The sequence below is a fragment of the Nerophis ophidion genome, linkage group LG02 (genome assembly GCF_033978795.1).
Source record: "Nerophis ophidion isolate RoL-2023_Sa linkage group LG02, RoL_Noph_v1.0, whole genome shotgun sequence".
NCBI classification, from domain to species: domain Eukaryota; kingdom Metazoa; phylum Chordata; class Actinopteri; order Syngnathiformes; family Syngnathidae; genus Nerophis; species Nerophis ophidion.
Genome location: NC_084612.1, coordinates 16,629,703 through 16,656,646, shown reverse-complemented (window position 1 = coordinate 16,656,646; position 26,944 = coordinate 16,629,703). Strand labels below are relative to the sequence as shown.

The window sequence follows — 26,944 nt, the reverse complement described above, 5'->3', positions numbered from 1 at the left end:
AAACAAAACATGATCAAACATAAAACTTGCTTCACAGGCATGACACCACATGCCGGATAAAACATGTTCGCAAGCTCTATGTTTGCAACCCCTGCTTTACGTCATAGTCTTGATTTTGTTGTTGTAGTTTAACGATGTTAAAATTGAGAAAATAACTATTCAAATTTGATATTTTGGTTTTCCCCACATAGAAAACCTTGTTTAAAATTGCTGCTACATCCTGAGGATGCTTACTTTAAGAATTAAAATATGAATAATGCTTGTTTTCAGGATAAAATATTTAGTCCTGCTAATTTCGAGATAATTCTGAATCTTAATTTAGGATGTCTTATCAAGTAAAATAACTGGCTGCATGGACAGGTAATTTCACCAGTTTTTAGTGTTTTCTCTGTACAATCTAGTCCCTCTATTTTATAGTGTGTTTACTCTTTTTTTGGGGTGTACATGATGAAAAAGGAAAGGTTGACTTTTCTTAAAGCAGCAATGTCCAAACTACTGCCCGTGGGTCAAGTGCAGTCTTCAATTTGACCAGTGAGATGTCATTAGAGTTTAATAAGGAATTTTATCCCCAGAGAGATTGCATTAATTTTGATAGTCTGACAATTTTAACGCGGCCATTATGTCAACAACGTGAAGAACGTGGGTAATACAGGCCAATTAAGTTTAATTAGTCTCTGAACATATGTGTGCGCAGCATTTACTTACATATCCCAATGAACACAACCTTCCCTAGTCATGGTGCAAAAAAATATATATATATCTATATATGTATAATACATACATATATATATATATATATATATATATATATACATATATATATATATATATATATATATATATATATAATGTGTGTGTGTGTGTTGACTTTCAGCCCATGACCAAATTTTTTTAGCCCAATTAGGCCCCCAAATCAAAAAGTTTGGACCACCATGATTTAAAGTAAGCGTAATTTGCTCATTCCAGGGACTTTTCTCTTGGAGCAAAAAAGGCTGACTTTTTAGTCCTTTAAGTATATAATTTTTTGTCAGTTTTTTTTTTTTTTTTCATATTTTTGTAATATTACTGCATGATCCAAGATGTGTTGTTATGTTTAATTTAAAAATGTCAATGTCCAAATCTTACCACAAGTGTATGATATACATTGGCTGTTCTTCCCCAATCCCAAAAAAGACTTGGCATGGTAGCGCTAAAAAGGACAACATGGCTGACAGGGTGGATTTCTTTGCAGAGCGACAAAGAGTTTGAATCTTTGGGCACCAAACGATTCGATCCTATTCCAATTCCGTCGGTGATGATTTGATTCGGAATCGATTCTTTGTTTTTTATTTTTATCTTATGAAATTTTTTTTATATGAGGTCAAGTCTTGATTAAAACAGTTCTTTATTTAAACCAAATGTATTATTTGGTATACAAATTATGATAACATTTTTTTCAAAACAGGTTTTAGGTTAGAAAAGCTCCTTTTGGTTGCATGGACATGACCTAAAAAACTTTTTTTTTTTTTTTTTTTAAATAAAAATGCTTTTATGATTTATGGATAATCATGAATTGATTTATAAACGGGATTAATAATTTGGATGTGAATCGATATTACTTTTTTTACTTTTATATTTTTACTGCCCGATCAAATGAAAAGCGGGCAAGTTTTATGAGATTTTCCTTTTCACTTTTCAATGTGTTTTTGTTGTTTTTTAGCTAAAAAATGGAGATACTTGCTGTTCATTTTATTTATTTGTTCAGAAATTGTTTCAGATTCATTTTACTGTCCAATCAAAAATAAAAAGCGGTCACAACTTGCAAAGTTTCCTTTTCCTCAAATTAAAGACAAACAATTTCCGCGGCTTTCCCACAATATTTGGAGAAACATCTTCATAAATCATTAAATTGCTCCCAATCATTTTCTTTTCTGTGTTTTTGTTCAGAGGAAAATATATTTTTAATATATGTGTGTGTATAAACAACAACAAAAACCTCAGAAAAATAGATACACACATGCTTTCATTTAATTTCATTGTGCAGAAAGAACGCTGCCAAAGAAAGGAAGAATTTTTTTTTTTTTTTTTAAATCTTTTATGGAAATAATTGTTTTTGATGTAAAAACAAGAGAAAAATACGATATTGTACGACACAAATACCACCTTTTGGTGCAATGCATGGAATGTATAGTGAAGTAGCAACTTATAGAGGACACCATCGCAGTATTATTGTTGTTACAGCCATCACTGGTGTGTGTGTGTGTGTGTCCATTATTCACCAGGAGCCATCTCTTTGTTTTTTAAGGGTCACGCTCTAAGGTGGAGGGCTCGTGTGCAACCTGAACTGTTTAACGCTACCGTGAAACCTCTTTGACACACTTTAGAAGTCACTCCACAATGGGCGGCGTGTGCGTGGTTAAGTGTGTGACTAATTTCTTTTAACGCACTGTGGGATTGAAAGACTCAAGGACAGGAGGGGACTGTGGGGCGGGTGGGGGGTGTCGTAGGAGGAGGATTGCTACTTGTTAGGGAGGTCAGAGGTCATCCCTTTAATAGTGCCAGAAGCCGCCAGTTAATAACACAAACATGCTGGATAGGTGTATTGTCGTTGTGCAACATATACAACAAAATGGAGGGTCTTTCTAAAATGCGCTTAAAAAGTAATAAACATATTTATTACTAATATATCATATTATAATATAATAATAATCATATTATATATCACATATATAATAATGATATAATTTATTTGTAAAAAACACTTTACATTGATTAAACAACCTCAAAGTGCTACAGCGTATTAAAACAATTAAATAAAAATAAAAGATAATAAAAATACATAAAAAAACAAATAGAAAAACCTATTAGCTATAACGAGTATGCTTATGTATAAAAAAAAAGGCTTTTTAAAATGTTTTTTTTAAAGAATGTTTTTTAAGTCTTTTTTAAAAACATCCACAGTCTGTGGTGCACTCAGGTGGTCAGGGAGAGCGTTCCACAGACTGGGAGCGGCGGAGCAGAAAGCCCGGTCTCCCATTGGTCGTAGCTTTGTCCTCGGAGGTTGGTGGAGGTAGGCCTGTCAGGAGTGGAGGTCTCCTATGGAGGATTTGGTGGGGAGTAGTTCTTTGAGGAAGAGGGGGGCATTTCCATGGAGGCACTAGTGTGTTAGTAGGGAGACTTTGTATTCAACCCTGATTGGAGCAGAAAGCCAGTGAAGGGATTTGAGAATTGGTGTGATATGGTCATATTTCCGCACTCTCATCAGGATCCTAGCAGCACTATTCTGTATGTATGATGTGGATACTTTTAATAAAAGCTTTACCATGTCATGAATACTAAGATTTTATTTTTTTTATATTTCATGTGTCTTTAAACTATTGAAAAAGTAAAACAACGTAGCTTGGATCAGTATTTACATAAACCTAAAGATTCATACATTATAACCACTTGAGAAAAATGTCTGATTTTGCAAAGTTAACAAACTGCTTGAACGCAAAATAATTTTTAAACACTTTTTAAATAATGATTTGGAGTGCATGAGAAAGCAAGAAAGAAAAATCTCGCTCTTTTTGATCACATACCTCTCTGCTTGGCACTCAGCATCAAGGGTTGGAATTGGAGGTTAAATCACCAAAATGATTCCAGGGCGCGGCCACCGCTGCTGCTCACTGCTCCTCCCAGGGGGTGATGGTGATGGGTCAAATGCAGAGGATAATCTAACCAAACCTAGTGCGTGTGTGACAATCATAAAAAAAAAAGAAAGAAAAATATTGTTACAAGGACTACAGCTGCCAATGAGCGGAATCCTAAATCTGGTGCATTCCGTCGGTCTAGAACCACAGGATGCAGAAACAGCAGGCAAAGTGCAAGTAAAAATCCCTTAATTAGGGAAAACAAAAACGGAAATAGTGCAGCCCATCGAGTACAAAGCAAAGGAAAATGATCAAGAACATGAGATGCAGGCTATTTGAAAGAGCCAGCGCTCAGACCAAAGAAGTGGTGGAACATGGATTGGTAGTAAGTGCTTTGTAAACAACATTACAGCAAGTGTTTTACACCATCAGCTTAGTAGCAACGTTTTAGAGCGCATGCAGAGCTACATTCTTTGGATGGATGCTGACCACTTATAGTACAACAAATGCAGCAACCACCATCTTGCGAACTTAAAAAGAAAAAAAATACATCAGGAGGTTGCCTACAGCCACATCCTTTAAAGACAATCTCTTTAACACAAAGTTTTTTTTTCTCGGTTTTGTAGACCAATCATCTGTGAGTCTGTGGTAATTGATGACGTGTTTTATTATTCGACTGTTTTGGTATAACTTATTTTTACGCTTGCGTGACAATTAAGAAGACGCGCGATTAAGCCCATTATTCCTTTCCTACTCAGCAACACAAGTCACGATTTTGCACGTGCATGAGAGTGAAGAATGTTAAAATGTGGATTTAATAAAAGCTTTTTACGACGGCGAGCAGATCATTTCTATTTCCATTATTTCCCACGGGAAGACGGTTCCCCGAACAAACGCGGAGTGGAGCAGCTCAGCTGTAATGCGATATCCCACCTCCAGATTGCAATGCAAGTGTTTAACACGGTGTCAGAAAAGTCACTACTTACACACGCCGATCAATAATCAACACACATCCTTATTGATGATTGAATTAGCGTGTAAGTGTTTATTAATAAACGTGTTCCCTTTTTCAGAAAATCATGTTGTTCCCTTCTACCTCGCATCTCCTTTTTCGACATTATCCATCTCTCGGTCTTCCATATCTCCTCCAAGTCAGCATATACCGCATCTTTTTTCCCCCTCCCTCTCCTTTTTGCTCCACATCCTGATTTATTTTGGCCCCGGAATCATGTGACCCTAAATATTGCAACTGACCCCAGGCGTATCGATCCCCACGCCATCCCCCTCCGCTGCTACATCAGCACTGCCACTTCCTGCTCCGCCAGTGGAACCCTCTGCAATCTTTCATACTCATCAGAGAGAAGAGTTGGATTCCTTTTTTTTTTTTAGCATGCGCACACATGCCTTTATGTTTAAATGCTCTTGTTATATTTTCTCAAAATGTGCATGCAAGTCACATTTGTGGCGCCCCCTATGGGTTGTGGTCAAAATGGCACAGATATAGATATACAGATACAGTGGGGCAAAAAAGTATTTAGTCACCCACCGATTGTGCAAGTTCTCCCACTTAAAATGATGACAGAGGTCTGTAATTTTCATCATAGGTGCACTTCAACTGTGACAGACAGAATGTGAAAGAAAAATTCCAGGAATTCACATTGTAGGATTTTTAAAGAATTTATCTGTAAATTATGGTGGAAAATAAGTATTTGGTCAACCATTCAAAGATCTCACTGATGGAAGGAGGTTTTGGCTCAAAATCTCACGAAACATGGCCCCATTCATTCTTTCCTTAACACGGATCAATCGTCCTGTCACCTTAGCAGAAAAACAGCCCCAAAGCATGATGTTTCCACCCCCATGCTTCACAGTAGGTATGGTGTTCTTGGGATGCAACTCAGTATTCTTCTTCCTCCAAACACGACGAGTTGAGTTCATACCAAAAAGTTCTATTTTGGTTTCATCTGACCACATGACATTCTCCCAATCCTCTGCTGTATCATCAATGTATCCATTTTGGTATAAACTCAACTTGTCGTGTTTGGAGGAAGAAGAATACTGATTTGCATCCCAAGAACACCATACCTACTGTGAAGCATGGGGGTGGAAACATCATGCTTTGGGGCTGTTTTTCTGCTAAGGGGACAGGACGATTGATCCGTGTTAAGGAAAGAATGAATGGGGCCATGTATCGTGAGATTTTGAGCCAAAACCTCCTTCCATCAGTGAGAGCTTTGAATGGTTGACCAAATACTTATTTTGCACCATAATTTACAAATAAATTCTTTAAAATTCTTACAATGTGAATTCCTGGATTTTTTTCTCATATTCTGTCTCTCACAGTTGAAGTGTACCTATGATGAAAATGACAGACCTCTGTCATCATTTTAAGTGGGAGAACTTGCACAATTGGTGACTGACAAAATACTTTTTTGCTCCACTGTATATCAGATTATAGCATTTTTTTTTTTTACCTTTAGCGTTTGTATTTCACTGTGTTTGTTGCATTTTTGTTATCTGTTATCTGTTAAAAATACTGTGTAGAAATATGGGGAAATAACTACAAAAGTAAACTTCATTCATTAACGGTGTTACAAAAAAAGATCAATTAGAATAATACATTATGTTGGATATAGAGAACATACAAATCCTTTATTTATTGAATCAAAAATACTGAAATTCCACGACATAGTCAATTTGCAAACAGCTAAATTTATACACAAAGCAAAATATAACCTGCTACCCAAAAATATACAACAATTCTTTTCAAAAAAAGAGAAATATAATCTTAGAGAAAAATGTAATTTAAAACATTTGTACACACGTACAACACTTAAGACCTTCAGTATATCAGTATGTGGAATTAAGTTATGGAATAGATTAAGCGAAGCGATCAAACAATGTACTAATATGATCCACTTCAAGAAACTCTTCAATTTTAAAGTGTTTACAAAGTACAAAGAAGAAGAATCATGATAAACATTCTCAATTTATTTCATCCATCCATCCATTCATTCATTCCCAAAATAATCTGACTTATCTCATCATATGAAATATGACTTACTCCACTAAATATTCCTATTAAATTATTATTATTTATTTATTTAATTATTTTTTATTTTTTTATTGTGATTACTTATGGAATATACTGTGGATAAATTTAGGACAGGAAGTGAACAAAAAGTTTTAGCAACTGTTATGAAAAACAAAAGGGGTAGGATTAAATAAGCTCTGCTTCTTCCTACTCCTTTTCGAACATGTTGAAAAGAAAAACTGGAAATTGTGATGTATCATGTTGTGTGCATGCATGTACGAAATAAACACAAACTCAAATATCGAGAGGGGGTGTGGCGTTCATATCTTGTCAATTTTCAGTGTTTTATCGTTCATAGTTAATATTGTAAATCCCACATTCTTTATTTTTATGCACATTCCGGGTGTCTCATTCAGTAAAAAAAAAAACAACGTAAATTGCAGTTTTTTGAGGCGGTCTGTCAAAACGTTTTTAGCATTCAATCAGACATTATTGTGGGGTTTTGTATTAGTGTCCCTAAAAATCAGATATACCAGCCCCCAGACACATTTTTTTCTCTAAATTTGGCCCCCGGAGTCCAAATAATTCCCCAGGCCCTGGTACAGACTACAGCAGAGGTATTCAACAGACACCCATGGGGTCTGCAGAATTACTGCACAGGGGTTGTGAACATTTTTGGTTGATTAGACTTTTTTTGAAAAACATTTTTTTTTATAATACCCACAATATGTCCACAAATGTAAATGTATTTAAATACACTTTGCCATTGATCCAACACACTGTAGTGTAGTTTAAAAACAGCAGTGGCCTGGCCTCTCTGCTCACTGTACTTTTCAGATTTAAAATACAAACATCAATCCATCCTTTTTCTACCGCTTGTCCCTTACGGCAGTGGTCCCAAACCTTTTTGTAGCTGCGTTCCAGTCAACACATGAAAATTTGTCCCACAGACCTGGGGGATTTTTTATTTTATTTTATTTTATTTTTTCCATAAACACATACAATCATGTGTGATTACGGACTGTATCCCTGCAGACTGTAGTGATCTATATTGATATATAATGTATATATTGTGTTTTTTATGTGGATTTAATAATTTAAAAAAATATATATATTTTTTTAAATTTCTTGTGCGGCCCGGTACCAATCGGTCTGGGCCGCGGCCCGGTGGTTGGGGACCACTGCCTTACGGGGTCGAATAAAGATGACATTATTGAATTCATGTTAGTGTTCAAGATAGCAAGCGATTAGATCTCTAATTGTCTGCCAGCGATTACCGTGCCAATTGGCATCTAGTAATCAGCGACACAAGCTGCCAGCTAGCGATTAGCACACCGGTTGTCAGCTAGTGATTAGCGCTATGTGTCAGATAGCGTTTAGCACACCAGTTGTCAGGCTTCAATTAGCGTGTTATTTGTCAGCTGGCAATTTGTGCACAAGTTTCCAGCTAGCTTTTAGCGGCACTAGACAATATTATTTAAATATCTTAGTATTGCACAATAAGAAGGTACTTTTAGGACCAATTTAACATAAATACAATTTTATACCGGATATACAGTGAAAAAAATCCCCTTCCTGTAAGTAGTAAAGTTTTTTTTACTTTTAATGAGCACAAAAATCTGCCAATGGTGCAAGTCAAAAATGTCTTGGTAAGATTTCTTGAATAAGACATTATATCCAAGTTTTAAAAACTTAAAAGGGATTTTGAAATTAGAAATCAAAGCATATTAATAGCTACACTTATTAGTGGTGTGAAATGTTGTGTCTTATAACAAACTTGTGATGCTCAAAAACTGGTCCTAAAAGTACCTTCTTATTGTGCAGAAGTTTATACCTTAGAAGATCTATTGCCTAAAAGCAAGTTCGTACGTCTTACTGAAAACTTACTATTCAGGGGATTGTGACTTGTATTAAGTTTGTTGAGATATTTTGACTAAAAATGATAAATACATACTTGGTGAGATTGTGACGTGACGTGAATTATATTTATATAGCGCTTTTCTCTAGTGACTCAAAGCGCTTTACATAGTGAAACCCAATATCTAAATTACATTTAAACCAGTGTGGGTGGCTCTGGGAGCACGTGGGTAAAGTGTCTTGCCCAAGGACACAACGGCAGTGACTAGGATGGCAGAAGCGGGAATCGAACCTGCAACCCTCAAGTTGCTGGCACGGCCACTCTACCAACCGAGCTATACTTGTACATTGTAAGTTTCCCAATGTACAAGTGGGGGGTCCCCATCTCACCATCAGTTTGGCGGCCCTTACCCTGGAAAATGTTGGTAACCCCTGAACCACAGTGTGTTGCCATAGCCAGGAAGTATTCTTTGCTGGTAAGTTGCATCATGTCTTTTGTTGTGACCTACAAAGTCTTCAAACTGTAAGTATTGTAGTTATTACACACCAGCTGTTTGATTGTAACGTGCAACATTTGGAGGTGTTGTAAAATTGCTAATGCTAATTATGATAATGTTCCCCTTTAAGTCCTTTAATGTGTGCAGCAAACTGTTGACAACCTTATTTCAGTCTGTTGTGGCCAGTGCCCAGTACTATGCAGTGGTTTGTTGGGGGAGCAGCACCAGCAAAAGGGACTTAAACAGGATTAACAAACTGATCTGGAAAGCCGACCAAACTATTGGAACGCAGTTGGAGGCGTTTGTGTCAGTGAGGGACAGGAGCACACTGGACAAACTTCTCGCTATCATGGACAACCCTGCCCACCCACTCCAAGAGACAATTGAGGGACAGCAGAGTTCATACGCCAACAGGCTCATTCAGCTTCGTTCCCACCGTGTTCGATTCAAGAACTCCTTCATTCTGCACTCCATCCAGCTGAATAATCACTCGCCATACAGCAATAGATGATACCTGTAACACTTTCTATGTTAGCTAACTCTCTTTGTTTATAATTGATATTTTCTGCTGGATCTATTCTCTATTTTACGCTGCAGCTGTTGCATATACTGTAATATTGTACATGGTAATTGGGATTTGTTACATATTGTATACGTTATATAAAGATATAATATAACAATATATCAGTATATATAAGTAAGATATACTGTATATATAATATGTAAGTATTACATGTATATTATATTTGATATTGATATTGATATGATGGCACATTTTTAGTCTACCATATACTTGCATTATCCTTTGCATCCTTTGTAACTGAGCTACTGTGTGGAACAATTACCCTAGTGGATCAATAACGTTTGTTTACGTCTGAGTCTAAGTTTTGTTAATTGGACTAAAGCTTGCACAGTAAAGGACATATTCATAGAGCAAAGGACATGATTGGACAGTTTTCATGACTTGCTACACAACCAACTGTCTTCTGCTGAATTGAATGTGTTTACATTATATTATAATAGCACTTGGCATATGTCTGCCTCTTTTATATTGTCTAAAATGTCCGTATATACCAGTGTTGCCGTTGTAATGTATTCAATTTCCTCTTCTTTAGTCCTGCAAAGTACTTAATGTGTCTGTTTTATTGTCTGCCCTATGAAGCAAAAATGCAACATGATGCCCAATGACACCCTATTCTACTACATTTACACTTTTATAGAGTGTTTGCATGTTTAACCTACGGGCAGGCAATACAAGATGACACATTTTTGTTTGTTATTTTAAATTTGTCTTATGTTCGGTACAATGTGGTAATTTGGTGAAGCATATTTTGCCAAATGCTCACCTTTGAGCGTGCAGCGGGTCAGGAGTCCAATGTGGTGTCTTCATTTCTGTGTGTGTCTCAAGTATGATATTTTTACAATTGTTTTTAAATCAAGACTATTTATACCAGTTAGCAGGCAATGTGTGTGTGTGTGAGTGTGTGAATTAGGGTGGTGGTTTTGACGTGGATGCCACAAAAATATGTATTTCCACGTGAGTAAAGCATCAAACAATCAATAAATATATTGCATACCTCATAGCAACTAGCATAGTGTGTGTGTGTGTGTGAGAGTGGGATGGGAGTGTGTTGAGGGTGAAAAGACAAAGAGGTTAAATTGAAAGGAAATGATGAGCGATGAGTCTGTGTCGCCCATTAGTGTTCTACTGCGTCTTTTTTCCCCACTCTTATTGTCTATTTCCGAGTGTGTGTGTGTGTGCTTGGTGTGTGTGTTCACGTCTTCCCACTTGCCCGAGGCTACACTTGCTTATCCTTATCTGTGGGTCCACATGTCACGTCAAGGGGACGCCCTTTAGAAATGTCGACATCTTTTGACCAGAGGTGTGTGTTTGATTTAAGCCTTAAGAATAAAATAAAAAAAATAAAATATTGCAAAATAACTTAAAACTTTCCACAAATGGCTACAGAAATGTATATTCTTATATTACAAAGAGCACTTTCAAGCAAAGCTTATTGTTATAATCAGACGCTGAGATGGGTCAATGATTGGCAGTTGTATTGATTTTCATCCATTCGTTATTAAAGACAGCTCACACGCAAGGTAAAAAAAACCTCTCAAAATGATGTAAAATTATACAAATAACAGTAATTTCAAATGTAAATGTATCAATTTTCTGACTGACATATACATATCAAATATTAGTTATGTTCTGATTTTCCCGTTTTAAAAGCCATTTTTTGCAAAACTTTGATTGTTTTACCCAACAACTCTAATCAAAATATAACTAAAATTATGTAAACATACACAAACAGTTTTTTTTTCTTGTTTTTTTTCTACATGATACAGTGTGGATAGATACCATATCAGGAGCAAGGCACATTTAAGGTATGACATTTTGCGGCATGCTTAGAATGGGGAAAAAAGTAGCGCAAACCTGTTGGATAAATCAAAAAATAAGAACTGAAGGTCGTAACACAGAGGATTCATTGGTTTGTGTAAAGTAAATGCGGGTTTTAATACAGCATTTTGAAATGGGACGGACCAAGTGAGAGGCATGGAATTTGCAGCCATCATTTTTAATGATTCTGACTTAAAAGAAGATGCTGCAAAGACTTAAACGACTCAAGCCAAATGTGATCCTGAAAATCAAGAGCAAGACCGAGTCAGAAGCTGCGGGGAAAAAAAAATAAAAATAAAAAAGACCAGACCCAGGCAATCAAAAACGACAGAAAAAGAAGGTAAGTCACAGGTATTCTATTTTATACCATATCAGTGTTGAAGTAATCGTGGACCAAAAATGCAATTAAATGATCAAAATAGCACCCCATTTTGTGGATTATAAACCGGACCGGTATATAAGCAGCACCTACTACATTCTAAAAGAAAAACATATTTTCATATATTAGCTGCACCGGACTATAAGCCGCAGATACTGTATGTACCGGTACAGTGTGAAATATATATATAAAATATTTTGTAAATGTTCATTTGAATACCTTAACTATTTCCAAACAGTGCCTGTAACAGGGCAGTAAAACGGCTGATCAAACAAAACAGAATAGTCATCTACGTCTTTATTCTTCCTCTATGAGTTGACTAAGATATTTTCCTTTTTAAATACAATTGAAGATATTTATCAGGATTCTTATTCCTTGTACTTTGGTCAACACTTTGAGTTTGAACAGTTTCTTTTAACCATAAGCGGAAAAAAATAAATATATATTTTGTATGTTTTTTTGGAGGGGGGAATGACTGCCAGGTTAATTTTCAAGAACAAAAATACATAGAGAACTTGTTAGTGAAATTTTGGTAATCTGGACTCTATTGAAGACAAACACTATTTATGTACTTGATATTTGTTTGCTCCCTATGGTATAATATTTATTTGTTCACTCTTCTGTTACAGAAAACAAGGAAATTGAATCAATTCGCTACGGTATGAAAAGGGGTAGGATTAAATAAGCTCTGCTTCTTCCTACACTTTATCGGACGTGCTGTAATGAAACACCTGGGATATGTGTGATGCATTACATTATATTGTTTGCGTGTTCGAAATCAACTGAAACTGAACTGAACTGAATTGGTCCTTTAAGTACATTTTTATTGGTTTAATAGTAGATTCCATTTTATATTGGCCAATTCTCATTCCGTTAACACAGAAATAATAGACTCCCTACGCTCCAAACTGATTAGCAATACCTGGAAAAAACAACAACAAAACACACATGCGCTCCAAACCCAGTCAGCTCAGCCCAATTACTTTTCATAAACCTCCCTAACAGATTCTAAAAAACTACTTTACCATTTAGTGACAACAGCACGGACAAAGGGGTTAAACGTGTGTACTTTTACACCGACGTACTTATTTGGGGTGATGACTGCATGTATGTGCGTGTGTGGGACGGGGATGATGGTAGTTGAGGGGAGGGTAACAGGGTTTGAGGCCGTATCCATGGTAACACCCTATCGCCACCCCCACTGGGCCCGAAAAGACAAAGCCGACACACACACACACACACACACACACACATTTATATATAGCGAGGTAGCACTACAGGGCCAGCTGAGCCAGATCAATATTTCTCCCCATTTAAAGAACAGAATTCAGAGAATGGCTGTTTAGCACTCAGACAAGCTTTAGACCTTGTTTTTTTTCCCAAACACCACATCCAGTCTACAAAGTGGTGACTTGAAAAAATAAGAAAATACCAAAATATTTCTTGGCAGACCTTGTGAGCGCCCGTCAAGACCTCCACCATTCTTCACTCTTTTCTTTCTTGTGCTCGCGGTCCTTGCCTACACCTGTGAGTGTGTCGGGGGCTCCGGCTCTCTGATGAGTCCGACCCACCTCTGCAGGGCAGAACCGGCCTTGGCCCTGTGACCCCACCCCACACCCTCCTATGTGGCTGCCTGGAGGGCTGAGTGGAGATGGGAGGGCGCCCTCTAGCACCAGTCGGATGCAACAGCACGGGGAAGCAAAACAAATTAGAAAGGGAAATGAAGCCAAATCCACTTGCATTGCTTAAAAAAAAGGCCAACGGGGTTCGAAAAATGCAGCATTTAAAAATAAAAATGTACAGGCCGAAGCTGAGGCGCAAACAAGGGAATGGCCTCAGGCTGACTTCCAGCATCCAGCTTGTGGAACATCCGTGGGAGGTACAGTATACCCGCGTCCGTTCTGCTTGGATAGCTCGACGGTCCCTATGTGCTCCATCTGCATTTCATTAAACGCATCCCACATCTGTCACTCCTCACCACCTCCCCAAATGGAATAATTCATTATTCCTTCATGTATGATTGCAGTCGTTTGCGATGGAGGAAACTGATAATTGATTTCTTCCTGCAGCATGTGGCAGCAGGCCAGGAGTGAGGATTTCTACCTGAGTGGCTCCATTCTCAACATAATCCACCGCAATCATCTCGCAGTCGTCGCTGGAGAGACGTTGCAGATTACCCAGCAACCCTTTCATTACTTTCGAGTGCTCTTGAACACAACACTATTGGAGGCTAATGAGTGACACTTGAGGCAACTTGAGCCAAGTTTTCATTAAATGGTACATTTGAACACCGATATAGTGATTTTTTTAATGGGACATTTACAGTGTTTGGAAAAGTACCTTTAAAAATAGTACTTTACCAACCAAGTAATTGAATTTCTCTTAAATGAATGTCATCAATTACTAGGGGAATAATTAATTTGTTTCTGAAAAAAAAAACAACCTTAAAATATGTGTCGTATGCAGTCGGGAGACGTTTCATGAGAGCAGAGTGTGTGCGTGTGCCTTTAAAAGGCAATGCCTGTTGCCAAGTGACATATGAGGTCAGTTAGAGGGTGCTCGGAGTGGCATTTTAACCAAGCTGTATTTGCTAGCGTAGCAGTGGTAGCTCTGTTGAATGTTTTCACTCTATTATGTTAGCATTACTTAATAAAGAGAGTGAATGTGCTTCCTGACTATAGTCCCCTTGTCCACAAATGGGGTATCGTAGGATTGCAAGTTTGTCACTTCAATCACTGATGTGTTGTTCATTATTCCCTCGAGTGTATTACATGTTGTCTGCTGTGTGATGTCATCTCTTCCTGTAATAATTTCATGTCAAGTCATCATTAAATGACCCTGATATGTCAGAAGGTGTTACTCAATCAATCAATCAATCAATCAATCAATCAAAGTTTACTTATATAGCCCTTAATCACAAGTGTCTCAAAGGGCTGCACAAGCCACAACGACGCCCCACACATCACATGGACAAAAATAAGACCTTCTGGATGAAAGTTCTGTCGGGTAATAAATCATGTTCTTTTCGAATACCTTTATAACTGACAATGGTAGTTCAGCCTGGGATATGCTCATTTCAAAATTAGATTTACAGCCCCGAATTCTTGTTATTGTTTTCCTTTCGATGTCCCGCCCTCCAACGTCTGACTAAACGGAAAGTCCGTGAGTGTGTCACATCCTGGTTGCCGGTTACGCACCGCCCTCTTTGTCGAACAACTGCCACTGGTAAAGTTACTAAACATGTAAATCTAAAAAGCGTCCTTACGATTCTCAACTTATTCCTGACAAAGCCAGGAACAAAACGAGGATTTGTATTGGGGTTGCCTTTGAAAGATAGAGACTATTGAAGGCGGAGAAGATTTATTTCATCCGACACAAAACTTACTCATTTCATTCTTCATGGGTAAGTAAGGCATTTATGTTTTCTTATAACTTGAAATAAATGGAAATTTACATTTTCTATTTAAACTATATTGTCCAATACAGTCTATGATCTTGTCTAAAAAAGCTAGTATGTTCATGCAATGAATGCTTAGGCGCCAAGCACCATCACACTAGCATGCTTACTTAGCATGCTAGCCCGGTCAATGACACATCTACATACAGGTTAACGGGGTAAATATATGCCCTTTAGAGAGTATGTCGATGTGTCATCCAGCTGACAGGGCAACATATACTTTCGACAAATAAAACCTATGTGGATATGGGTAGTATCAGTGCATATTTTGTCCTCAATATTTGGCTGACCATATTCTGAAATCCCAAAAAGAGGACACATATATGCGTGCCAATGCCGGGACTCGGTGAAAATTTGCCAATGATACTCGAACTTGCTTTATAAATGATATATTCATTTAAATAAAGCATTTTTTCCTCCTGTGTTGACAGCAGTGTTGGCGCTAGGAACTTTTGAAAATGGGGTCCCAGGGACCCCATCATGTCATAAAAATGGGGTGCCTTAGTACATTTTTAGGGTATCACTTTTTTGTAAGCGTTTAAAAAAAAAAAAAGATAAACGTATGCATTATCCTGTTGTATCAAACATTCCATGTTGTGTTTTGGAAAAAGGTGGTCATAAACGTTACTTCATCCATTAAAAAAATATTTAAAAAAAGAAAACAAATTTGTATGCATATGTAAATGTATCCAGTTATAAAGATTCATTCGCTTTCTTCTTTTCTTCATGGATCTCAACTTTACCGCTGCTGGTAGTTTTTTCTTTTTTTACTTAAGTTGTAGGTGTATTCATTTCAGTATAAAAAGGGTAAAAAGTGTTTCGCTTGGGTCATGAAATGATAATGTTGTGCCAGGGCATACATACATTTTATATTTAACACTAAAATCTCTGGAGTCTACATCAACTTCTTATCCATCCCTCATTTAAAAATGTTTTAGTTCTTTTCATGTTGTTTGTTTTCCGCCCTTTTTGTGTCAAACAAAACTATGTTTTTAATGGCAAATGCACAAAATATGCAAAATCTTCCACCAAAAATATTTTTCAAAGTGGAATATTTGATGTGTAGTAATGGGAACCTTGAATAGGTCAATAATTCATAATAACATTGATTTTGATTCAATATTATGTTTTGAGCAATGAAATCAGTCAACATTGCAACTTTTTCAAAATTACCTTTGAGCTTTTTTTTTCACTTTTGTTATGTTTTTGTTTATTTTAATATTATTTTTAGAATGTGCCATGGGCCTTTAAAACATTAGCTGCGGGCTGCAAATGGCATCCGGGGCACGCTTTTGACACCCCTAATTCTGATAAATCTATCATAAAAAGTGGTGCCTGGCGACGCATGCGCGTTTATCATAACTCTTTTGCTCTCTCTGTCCCTCCCTCACGAATGCTACTGCTTGCGCACACACCTTCACAATTTGTTTTGTTTTTAACCCCTTCTTAGCCTTCGTACATGGAAAATACCGTACACGCAACCCTAACTCAAAATACCGGACTTTTGAGGCATTTAAGAAATTCCGCCCGGACAGCCCCCGCAAAAGAGGACATGTCTGGGGAAAAGAGGATGTATGGTCAGTCTACTCAATATGCTGATACGCTGAGGAAATGTGTTTACAACATTAGCACAGCTACTTGCGCTTTCTGGTACTGTATGTGCATCAGGCATATATGGGGTGGTATTTGCTTAGTACAATATAAGGCATTACATGTAATGATTTTCTACTTTGTGTATTGACATGGTAGTAGGCTACATGATTTATGTGTAACGCGCATCAGCTCATAGAATAACACTCTCCACCGAAAGATGGTGACGTGTGTACATGGACGAGAATGCAGTGCGTCAGGTTGGATGCAACATGGAGTTATGCGGAACGAAATGTGGCGGTAATTTTACTGTTGGCCCTGGCTTGCCATCAAAGTAGGTCTATGCAATATTTCTTATATTTTATATTATTGTATATACATATTTTGCGGTCAAACGAGACATTTTAGCAGGGTAATGCCAACAATCTGTCCCGACTCCAGACTAAAATATTGCTGCGTAACTTTACAAATACATTTTGCTATTCGACATCAGTAAAATTTGGCATAATTACTAAGTAAACCAGGGGTAGGGAACCTATGGCTCTCGAGCCAGATGTGGCTCTTTTGATGACTGCATCTGGCTCTCAGATAAATCTTAGCTGACATTGCTTAACACGATAAGTAATGAATAATTCCGCCGGTAATCACAGTGTTAAAAACAACGTTCAAAATATAAAACATTCTCATACATTTTAATCCATCCATCTGTTTTCTACCGCACCTGTTCAAGAAGTCGCATTAATGGTAAGAAGTATTTTATTTATCATCAGTGAGCTTCCGAATAACAATGTTATTAAAAAGATTAACAGACTTATTATGGGAAGATCTGTCACTTAATTTCTGTTTGTGCTTCTTTGTTTTGTATTTACTTCCCATTAGTGCTCTTATTTTGTTTCCATTTCCTGCTTGTCTCAATAGGCGCTGTGCTTTTTTCCCTCACCTGCTGTTGATTGGCAGCCGGTCCACATCTGCTGCCAATCAGCAAGCTTCTATTTATGCTTGTCTCACGCGCTCCTCAGGGCTCAAAGATTGACTATTTTTTAGAACTGTACATGCAAGACTGCTTCATTCTCCTCTGTTGATGATATTAAAAGCATCTTACCTGCTCTTCGCTCTCCTGGTTCCTGCATCTTGGGGTCGCCACTTCTGCTGCCATGCGAGTTTGTGACATATTTTACTCTATAAATGTTGGTCTTACTTAAAAATGCAGACATTTAGTTGTATTCAGTGTTAAAAAATATTCCATGGCTCTCACGGAAATACATTTTAAAATATTTAGCTTAAATGGCTCTCGCAGCCAAAAAGGTTCCCGACCCCTGTAGTAAACCATACGCCAAAAAGTTTTAACAAGAGAAACCTACAGCGTAGGAGTCGTTGATTTCCCTTTGAAGCTCCTTAGATTTCGGTTACGTGTCTGGCAACCTCAGTCATGGAGATCAGGAGGGAACTACAGAATTTTGACAGTGTTTACATTACCATTTCTGGCCACATTACTACATATGGCACCTTTAATATCAAGTTGATTTTAGTGTGCTGCTGGTTGTTGCTTGAATTAGTAAAAAGTTACTACCTGCAAAAAGCCTGCTGTGCTTCTGACGCTATCTTGTTGACATACAACCACATCAAAAGAAGCATGCCACATGATATCAAACTCATGGTTAATGGCGTCGTAATGTAGTAATAATAATCAGATTACTTTTAACAGTGTTATTCCTAACACTGGACAATTGTGATTGTGAGGAACATGTGTGTGTACAGTAGGCAAAAACAGTATAGCACCGTTTTTATTTCATTAGTACCACGGTACTTTATTACTGTCGGTCCACTATACAACCCTAGTTTTAATACATGCAAAAGTTTAGTAGATTAGGCCCTCATGTACAACTATGTGGAATCAAACAAATGCAACACAAATATTACAGGGTGCTGACATGGATTTCAACCCTTCCCATCCACAGCATGTGTACTGTAATTATTGTTTTATGTGTATATTTATCAGGATGTTACTTGGAAGCCGGCGATAAATGGAGGTGCTCTTGTTTCTGAAATTAATACATAATTAAATTGATTGTTTTGCTTTAATAGTGATTTGAAGTGTATGAGGAAACAGCTTAGTCAGCATTATTAACTCTCATGAGTTCATTGTAAACAACAGTACGGGAAGAGTTCCACATATGAGTTTCACGGTGACAGCTGAGTAGTAAAATTTAAAGGCCAAAGCTAACCAATCATGATACTCAAAATGCAGCTACTATAATAAAATATATACATCAAAAGGTTGCCTACTGCTACAGTTGCTATCGCTAATGTTTTTATACCATGCACCCGACAACTGTAGGACAGTCAGTGGTTAATTGAAAGCTTCCATTGGAACATTAATGTGATTTTAGGAAGTATATCTTACAATATGACTCGAAATGAGCAAATTGAACACAGGAAGTGCTTAGTATACTGCTCAGATTTCATTTTCGAAAGTAAATATACACACTTAATTTTTCATACTGTAAATAGAAAAGTTTGTATATTGAAGCAAATTCCTTCAAAAGAATCAATGTAAACATGAATAATGGGTTCAGGCAACGACAAAAGACCATAATTTAGTAAAAGTTTGAACAATTATAAAGCGCTATACATTTCTGTATATCAAACAAACATAACAATAAATCTACTTTATATTTAATAACAAAGCCCTAACAACAACTAGCTTAAATGCCCTTTTTCCAACCCCCCTGCAGACACGCAGACACGCAGACACGCAGACACGCAGACACGCACACACGCACACACGCACACACGCACACACGCACACACGCACACACGCACACACGCACACACACACACACACACACACACACACACACACACACACACACACACACACACACACACACACACACACACACACACACACACACACACACACACACACACACACACACACACACACACACACACACACACACACACACACACACACACACACACACACACACCCTAGCCGTGTGGTGCACTAGGCTTGAAATCACAAAACTCCATAACCATACCAGCCAGGTCGCTACAATGATTTGGAACACAAAACAACAATAAAATTAAGTTTACCTGTTAGAGCAGTGGTTCTCAAAATGGGGGTACGTGTAGCCCTGGGGGTACTTGAAAGTATGCCAAGGGGTACATTTAAAAATATTCTAAACATAGCAGTATTCAAAAATCCTTTATAAATATATATATTGAATAATACTTTAAGAAAATATGACTGCAAGTTCATAAACTGTGGAAAAAAAAAGATACAACACTGCAATATTCAGTGTTGACAGCTAGATTTTTTGGGACATCCATCCATCCATTTCCTACCGCTTATTCCCTTTGGGTTTGCGGGAGTCGCCACCTCATCGCAGGGCCAACACAGATAGACAGACAACATTCACACTCACATTCACACACTAGGGCCCATTTAGTGTTGCCAATCAACCTATCGTTTATGTTTAAAGTATTATTTTTTTGTGAAGAAATGTTTAGAATTAAGTTCATGAATCCAGATGGATCTCTATTACAATCTCCAAAGAGGGCACTTTAAGTTTATGATTACTTCGATGTGTAGACATCTTTATTTATAATTGAATCACTTGTTTATTTTTCAACAAGTTTTTAGTTATTTTTTACATCTTTTTTTCCAAATAGTTCAAGAAAGACCACTACAAATGAGCAATATTTTGCTTCTGTTACACAATTTAATAAATCAGAAACTGATGACATAGTGCTGTACTTTACTTCTTTATCTCTTTTTTTCAACCAAAAATGCTTTGCTCTGACTAGTGGGTACTTGAATTAAAAACATGTTCACAGGGGGTACATCACTGAAAAAAGGTTGATAACCACTGTTCTAGAGAAGGGGGAGGGCCAAGTGTTGACAACGCAGTGGATACTTTCTGAATGTTTCAAACCACACATCACTTGTCCATTGCTTTATTTGCACTCATTATGAGCGGCAAAACTAAAAAAAAAACATGTAGTAAAAACACTTAAAAAGCAGACAAAGTAGCACAGTAGCGAACAACAGCAGTGCTCTGCTGACTAAATGAGCACCGGAGATCAATCATCCCATTCACAATGGATGTGCTGCCGGGCACCAAACATATTTTTTTGTCACCCTTACACAGGCAGCAGTTGTACTTTATCTTTAGCAGGGGTCTCCAAACAAATTGCAAGAGCGAGTACCAGCACATTGGGCTGGTACTCCATGAAATGTGCACTATCAGGAAATGAACTAAACTGCATGGATTTGGTCGCAATGTGGCTTTAAAGAGAAGTGACAGGAGTGACAAGTCTGTCAATGCAAACAACAGCACTCAGTGCCATCCAATCCCATTTGGAATCCATTTCCCATAATTCTATTTCACATACAGCATCAGCACAAGACAAAAAACACACACACACACACACACACGCACGCGCACACGCACACGCACACGCACACGCACACGCACACGCACACAACCTGAGAAGAAAGTACCGGGTATAAAAAAAAACCCAACAACAATCTTTTTAGTATTACAGGACTTTTGTGGGCTGGAAAGGTGGATGACACTGTTTGTGGTTTTGTCCTTTCACACAGATCAATACTTGCATTCAGCTCATTAGAATGCTTGATGGATTTTTGTGGGTAAAAGTGTACAAATAATGACAGAGGCATACACAAAACAAGGAAGTCTGATTTTGTACAAAAACATTGCTGCAAATAGTAAACAAAATATATATCGAGCTGGTGAGCAAACAACAGGTTTATGCTTTTCTTTGGTTGTCTGCGTTTAAACATGTTTTACAGTTTAAAAAGTAAAGAACTTACGGAGATATACAGTCGTGGTCAAAAGTTTACGTACACTTCTAAAGAACATAATGTCATGGCTGTCTTGTGTTTCCAATAATTTCTAAAACTCCTATTTTTTTGTGATAGAGTGTTGGTGACAAAAAAAAAACATTCATGAAGTTTGGTTCTTTTACGAATTTATTATGGGTCTACTGAAAATGTGACCATATCTGCTTGGTCAAAAGTATACATACAGCAATGTTAATATTTGGTTACATGTCGCTTGGCAAGTTTCACTGCAATAAGGCGCTTTTGGTAGCCATCCACAAGCTTCTGGTTGTATTTTTGACCACTCCTCTTCACAAATTTGGTGCGGTTCAGCTAAATTTAATAGTTTTCTGACATTGACTTGTTTCTTCAGCATTGTCCATACTTTTAAGGCAGGACTTTGGGAAGGCTATCCTAAAACCTTAATTCTGGCCTGATTTAGCCATTTTTTGACCACTTTTGGCGTGTGTTTGGGGTCATTGTCCTTTCTCTGATTAGTGTTCGGCACGCTCACCTGCTGCAGGGCACTAATCAGAGAGCAATTTAGTCCTGCCTTTTCGCATCCTGGTGCCTGTGCTTTCTTTACGCAACTGTTACGGTAGTCCCTTGTGTTCCTTGAGCTAAGCTATGTCTTTTGTGTTTTCACGTTAGCTCTCCTTGTATGTGTTTGTTTGTTCGTGAATGGTTTATTTGAATAAATTGTTTCCTACCTGCACGCTGTCTCCGGAGTTCCTGCTGCATCATCTCGGAAGAACAATCTGTGTACCACCATGCCTCGTCCTCATTCCCGTTACAGTATTGTCCTCAAAACACTCGTTGACCATGGACCCTTTGGATTTATCGGCTATTCAGATATAAAGAGAGTGAAGAATTGTTTATTATTGGGGCTCATTTTGACAGAAGCTCCTGAGAAGGCATCCGCTCGGGATATTTACGTATCCAATTGACAATGCTTTTGCGGGAGTCAGACCTGAGACCTGTTTTAATAAATAAATAAATAAATCTTATGGACAACCGGACCTTTGACTGTACAACAATAGAACACGGGTAGAATCCAACAAAGCTATAGTGTACCGTGTACCTTAGAGACCTAATTAAAATTGATGGAAAATTGCATCCATTTAATTATAAGAAGTTTACACCATCCAAAGTTTTAACCAAAATATTTGCAGCTGAGATAGGCTCCAGTACCCCCCTACGACCCGAAAGGGACAAGCGGTAGAAAACTTACTTTTTTGAACCCCTTCATATAAACTAATAGACTTTGGTTCAGTATCATATGTGTAATTATGCCTACTAATCACAGTCACATACTTCATACGTCACAATAGGTTTGTACGGTATACTGGTATTAGTATAGTACCGCGATACTAATGCATCATATTCGGTACTATACCGCCTCTGAAAAGTACCGGTATTTTCGGGTCTCCCTATGTCTAGCATTAAAAGATTACAGTTGGTGCAAAATGCGGCTGCTAGACTTTTGACAAGAACAAGAAATTTTGATCATAATACGCCTGTACTGGCTCAACTGCACTGGCTTCCTGTGCACATAAGATGTGACTTTAAGGTTTTACTACTTACGTATAAAATACTACACGGTCTAGCTCCATCCTATCTTGCTGATTGTATTGTACCATATGTCCCTGCAAGAAATCTGCGCTCAAGGGACTCTGGCTTATTAGTGATTCCCAGTGCCCAAAAAAAGTCTGCGGGCTATAGAGCGTTTTCTATTCGGGCTCGAGTATAAATGGAATGCCCTCCCGGTAACAGTTAGAGATGCTACCTCAGCAGAAACATTTAAGTCCCATCTTAAAACTCATTTGTATACTCTAGCCTTTAAATAGACCCCCTTTTTAGACCAGTTAATCTACCGTTTCTTTTCTTTTCTCCTCTGCCCCCCTGTCCCTTGCGGAGGTAGGTGGGTGGCGGGGGGGGCGCAGGTCTGGTGGCCATGGATGAAGTGCTGGCTGGCCAGAGTTGGGACCTGAGATGGACCGCTTGCCTGTGCATTGGTTGGGGACATCCCTGTGCTGCTGACCCGTCTCCGCTTGGGCTGGTGTCCTGCTGGCCCCACTATGGACTGGACTCTCACTATTATGTTGGATCCACTATGGACTGGACTTTCACCATATTATGTTAGATCCACTCGACGTCCATTGCATCTGGTCTCCCCTAGAGGGTTTGGGGTCACCCACATCTGTGGTCCTTTTCCAAGGCTTCTCATAGTCGTTCACTTTGACATCCCACTGGGTTGTGAGTTTTTCCTTGCCCTTATGTGGGCTCTGAACCGAGGATGTCGTTGTGGCTTGTGCAGCCCTTCGAGACACTTGTGATTTAGGGCTATATGGGTAAACATTGATTGATAGATTGATTGATTGACAAGTATCATCCCTGCAGGACGAGGAATAGCTAAACATGTTTTACTACACACCGTAACTCACCGGCGCCAAAATGTAAACCAACGCCATTAGTGGATCTACACCTAACATCCACTGTTGTTACGGTACAGTAGGGGAAGAAGACGGCAGTACATCTAAGAAGGACAACTCCAGACTTGAGAAACTGATCAGGCGGGCCGGTTCTACAATGGAAATGTAGACAAACTAGTGAGCATCCTGGATGATGCCAGTCACCCTCTGCATAGCGTTATCAGTAGCCAGAGGAGCCTGTTCAGTGCTAGACTGCTTCATCCCAAGTGCAGGACTAATAGACTCAAAAACTCCTTTGTCCCACACGCCATTAGACTGTACAACTCCTCTCTGGGGCGGGGGGTACTAGGATGACAGGGGATGCAAAACAATAACAGTGCAATACGTTTTCATAACATGGTCACTACTGCCTACTTTGTCTTGTTATATTCTTATTTTACTGTTATATTTTTATTCCCATTGTTGCTTTTTAGTTTTTATTCTTATTGTAATATTTCTCTATTTTGTTTCCATTTAAACCCCCATTATTTACTTTTTACTTTTATTTAAATTGATCTCAACTCTGTACACTGCTGCTGGAATTTTAATTTTCCTGAAGGAACTTTCCTGAAGGAATCAATAAAGTACTATCTATCTATCTATCTATCTATCTATCTAGCAGCAATAGCAGCAGCAGGTAATAACCTAAAAGTAAACATGAACACAACAAAACAATGTATCTATCTTGAATCATCAAAATGTAAATAATAGACATGAATTAATCAACTGAACCATATTGTTGTCAACCATGATATGACATATTATCAATCACTGTGATTTTATCCTAACTTATTAATTTTAGCATTACATTTTATTATCATCATTAATTTATTTCATATAATGTTTTAAATGTGATCAGAAATGTTTATAATGTCGCCATGATTCATGGACAAGCATAATAAAAAAAAAAACATAAACACAGGCGCTCTATTTGAGCCACACATTACACATTTAATCAGAACTACATTAAAGAACTACAAATCCCATCAGCCAAACCAGGAAGTCAAGTGCCGGTATTTTCAAACTCAAGCCAAGAATAAACCTGCGATCAATCACATTCAGCTGGACACACACACAACGTGACAACACTCTAATACAACATATTTCAATCCGCACATTACTGTGGTTGTACCCTTTAACTTAATAATTTTGCCGATGTCGTTCAAAAGCTAAAACAGTGCGTGTTTGCTCTGGCTGTCAAACAGCAAGTTAGCCGCACAACAAGCGCCGCGGACTTGGCGAACACACAACAAACAAAACAGAAAAAGGAAGCGAGCAAGCATGGATTTTAAACAATAGTTCAGTTGATCTAACCAAAAAAAACGGACATAAAATGATCTTACCAGTGGGGTATGACGGTGACGAAGCACGCTGTATTTTACCAAACGAACAATGCCGCCATTTTTTAAAAGCTACCTAAGTAGTCACCTGACAGTGGTAGCCACGCCCATCTTAAAATTCCCAAGCAAGCCCGCCATAAATACATATACACATAACAAATACACATAGTAAATCCAACAATATATATTATGTTTATAAACTCAGGAAATATGTCCCTGGACACATGAGGACTTTGGAATATGACCAATGTATGATCCTGTAACTTCTTGGTATCGTATTGATACCCACATTTGTGGTATCATCTAAAACTAATGTAAAGTATCAAACAACAGAAGAATAAGTGATTATTACATCTTAACAGAAGTGTAGATACAACATGTTAAAAGAGAAAGTGAGCAGATATTAACAGTAAAGTAGATTAATAATCTATTTCAACAGTTTGTCCCTCATAATGTTGACAAAATAATAGAATGATAAATGACACAATGTGTTACTGCATATGTCAGCAGACTAATTAGAAGCCTTTTTTTTGCTTACTTACGACTAAAAGACAAGTTGTCTTGGATGTTCACTATTTTATTGAAGGACAAACTTGCAATAGTAAACACATGTTTAATGTACCGTAACATTTTTTGTTAAAATAAAGCCAATAATGCCATTTTTTGTGGTCCCCTTTATTTAGAAAAGTACCGACAAGTATCGAAATAATTTTGGTACAGGTACCAAAATATTGGTATTGGGACAACACTACTTCACACACAATAAAAATGTGTCTTACTTGCGTGACTTTAAAGGCCTACTGAAATGAGATTTTCTTATTTAAACGGGGATAGCAGGTCCATTCTATGTGTCATACTTGATCATTTCGCGATATTGCCATAATTTTGCTGAAAGGATTTAGTAGAGAACATCGACGATAAAGTTCGCAACTTTCGGTGTTGAGAGAAATGCCCTGCCTTTACCGGAAGTCGCAGACGATGACGTCACACGTGTGGCAGCTCCTCACATATTCACATTGATTTTAATGGGAGCCTCCAACAAAAGGTGCTATTCGGACCGAGAAAACAACAATTTCCCATTAATTTGAGCGAGGATGAAAGATTTGTGTTTGAGGATATTGATAGCGACTGACTAGAAAAAAAATAAAAATAAATAAACAAATAAGTAAAAAAAAAAAACGTAATTGCATTGGGACGGATTCCGATGTTTTTAGAGACATTTACTAGGATAATTTTGGGAAATCTCTTATCGTTCTATTGTGTTGCTAGTGTTTTAGTGAGATTAAATAGTACCTGATAGTCGGAGGTGTACGTCCACGGGTGTCTTGACACCAATGTCTTAGGGGAGTCGACGGCAGCTTTATGGATGGCACAAGCTCAGCTTTTCTCCGGTAAGAACTGACTTTTTACCACAATTTTCTCACCGAAACCTGCTGGTTGACATTCCGTCGTGAT

The 26,944-nt window shown here is 37.8% G+C and overlaps 1 long non-coding RNA gene across 1 annotated transcript; it reads right to left on the bottom strand.

The window, feature by feature from the left end:
• Positions 1-868: 868 nt before the first annotated feature.
• On the bottom strand, positions 869-25,589 carry LOC133569708 (uncharacterized). Its single transcript, XR_009809858.1, has 4 exons — positions 25,493-25,589; positions 22,389-22,522; positions 3,561-3,705; positions 869-3,170 (listed from the first exon to the last, which is right to left on the bottom strand). It is a non-coding gene; the product is annotated as an uncharacterized LOC133569708 (long non-coding RNA).
• Between the last annotated feature and the right edge of the window lie 1,355 nt (positions 25,590-26,944).